The sequence below is a fragment of the Scylla paramamosain genome, chromosome 46 (genome assembly GCF_035594125.1).
Source record: "Scylla paramamosain isolate STU-SP2022 chromosome 46, ASM3559412v1, whole genome shotgun sequence".
NCBI lineage: Eukaryota > Metazoa > Arthropoda > Malacostraca > Decapoda > Portunidae > Scylla > Scylla paramamosain.
Genome location: NC_087196.1, coordinates 6,408,358 through 6,410,857, shown reverse-complemented (window position 1 = coordinate 6,410,857; position 2,500 = coordinate 6,408,358). Strand labels below are relative to the sequence as shown.

Below are 2,500 nucleotides of genomic sequence, written 5' to 3'. Positions count from 1 at the left end.
TACTTATTGTTGTAATGAAAATAATAGAAGCATATAACAGAAATAAGAAATGGGGAAGAGGAAGAGGAAGAGGATGAAAAAAGAAGGAAAAGGAAGAAGAGGAGGAACAACAAGAAATTGAGTCATAAGAGAGAAAAGTAGAGAAGAAATAGAACATAAAAACGAGAAATGCAGAAAGTAATCACGTTTTGAAGAAGGAAGAAGAGGAGGAAGAAGAAGAAGGAAGACGAAGAAGAAGAAGAAGAGGAAGAAGGAATAGAAAGAAGAGCAAGAGATGGATTGGAAAAAAAATATAAACACGAGAATACAAAAGAGGAGGAAGAAGAAGAATAAGAATAAGAATAAGAAGAAGAAGAAGAAGAAGAAGAAGAAGAAGAAGAAGAAGAGGAGGTAACCTATTATATGAGGGGCCTTTGATGAGAGAAGATGAGAAGGAGAAGTAGATGGGAAAACTTGACTAATCTATCAGAAACTTAATCCCAGCACTGCCTTATGTGAGGGAAGCCATTGTCTTGCCCCGCCCCTCAGGTACTTGTGTTTGGTGCTGTAGAGGCGAGAGTCGTATTGAATGTAGTGGGATTTTGGGCCTCATTGTCTTTTTAGTTCATTTTAGAGGTCTGTGTGTGTGTGTGTGTGTGTGTGTGTGTGTGTGTGTGTGTGTGTGTGTGTGTGTGTGTGTGTGTGTTTGGTTTATGAAGTTAAAGTTTGTTTGTTTGTTTGTTTGTTTGTTTGTTTGTTTGTTTTGTTTTGTTTCTGGGTGTTAAATATTGTGGATTTTGATGTAATTTGTGTTTTGTTGTTTGTTTACTTGTTGTTGTTATTTATTTGTTTGTTTATTTATGAGGTGTCTGTGGTTGCAAGGAGTGTTAGTTGTATAATTGCTATCATTAATCATAGTTGCCATCATCATTATGTAGTTATTATCAGTCATTATCATCACCATTATCATTATCATCATCACCATCACTTATAATCACAGCCATTATCGTTATTATCATTACTACCATTAACATAACTCATCATCATCATCAGCATCATCATCATCATCATCATCATCATCATCAGCATCATCATCATCGTCACCCTGGACTGTGAAGAAAAAAAATGTGACATGAAGGAGATGCATAGAAAGGAAGAGGAAGAGGAAGACGAAGAGGAGGAGGAGGAGGAGGAGGAGGAGGAGGAGGAGGAGGAGGAGGAGGAGGAGGAGAGAACCCCGCATCACCTTAGAAAGCATTAGAACACCATAAATTATTAGACGATGCGAGAGAATCATTATCACTGAAGAAGGAGGAGGAGGAGGAGGAGGAGGAGGAGGAGGAGGAGGAGGAAGAAGAGGAGGAGTGACGTATTGACTGCTGGTCTGATGAGCGTCACGTCTTGTCCGTCACGTGCTGTCCTGCTGAGGAAGATGAATGCATTGGCTAATCATTGAGAGAGAGAGAGAGAGAGAGAGAGAGAGAGAGAGAGAGAGAGAGAGAGAGAGAGAGAGAGAGAGAGAGAGAGAGAGAGAGGCGTTATCACTCATTACTCACTTATACAAATTTATCACCTTCCTGAAAATTTTCTCTCCATCTAAATATCTGTTTCCTTCCATCCCTCCTTCCTTCCCTCCCTCCCTTCATTTCTTCCTTCCTTCCTTCCTTCCTTCCTTCCTTCCTTCCTTTCTTGGTCCCTTCAACGCTTTTCACTCTTACGCTTCCTTCCTCCTTATTCTTCTTCTTCATCTTCATTTTCATCATCATCATCATCATCATCATCTTCTTCTTCTTCTTCTTCTTCTCCTTTTCCTTTTCCTTTTTCGACAGAGAGACATACACACAGACAGTCAGACATACAGACAGACAAGGATGCAAAATAATAAACATACACGGAATATAAAACTTTATTACAAAATATACATAATAAAACAGCCTCCGTCGTCCCACCAAACACACACACGCACACACACGCGCACACACACACGCACACACACGCACAATGAGAAACAAGTGCCGGAGGAGGAGGAAGAGGAGGAGGAGGAGGGGAACGGGATGCTGGGAAACACACGAGGCATAACGCTGTATTAATAACCTCACATGACCTTAGACGTGACCTCACTTGACCTTAGGAGACGTGCCCGTGACCCCCCGCACCGTGACCTCGATTCCCGCCGCCTTGGTCAGGTCAACCACGCTCTCCTGACTGCACACTGTCCCTGTCTCGCTGCCTCTCCTCAACACCTGCACCAAGAGACACTGTTAGATTACGAGAGAATAAATTATACTGTTAAACTTTGTAAGGAAAATGACTTGAACTTAAGAATATTAGATAATAAGACTAAACTATACCATGAGAACTTTAGATTATAACGTAAGGAAGGTAATAAGTAGTAGTATTTTGAACTATTGATATGATACAACGAAATGAATGAGAATCTTCTATACTACGTGAACATAAGGACATAACATCAAGCAAGTGGTCGTATTCTTAAACTTTTAACGTAATAAGAACATTAGAG

General features: G+C 40.5%; 2 protein-coding genes across 2 annotated transcripts in view; one reads left to right on the top strand and one right to left on the bottom strand.

Moving 5' to 3' along the window:
- LOC135094692 (uncharacterized) overlaps positions 1 to 2,500 on the top strand; it is a 199,737-nt gene that overhangs the window by 48,459 nt on the left and 148,778 nt on the right. The window lies entirely within an intron of this gene.
- Positions 1,878 to 2,500, bottom strand: part of LOC135094690 (uncharacterized) — a 19,619-nt gene continuing 18,996 nt past the window's right edge. Inside the window, exon 6 of the mRNA XM_063995005.1 lies at positions 1,878 to 2,222. The gene's annotated coding sequence lies outside the window, so the exon portion shown is untranslated. The remainder of the gene's footprint in view (positions 2,223 to 2,500) is intronic.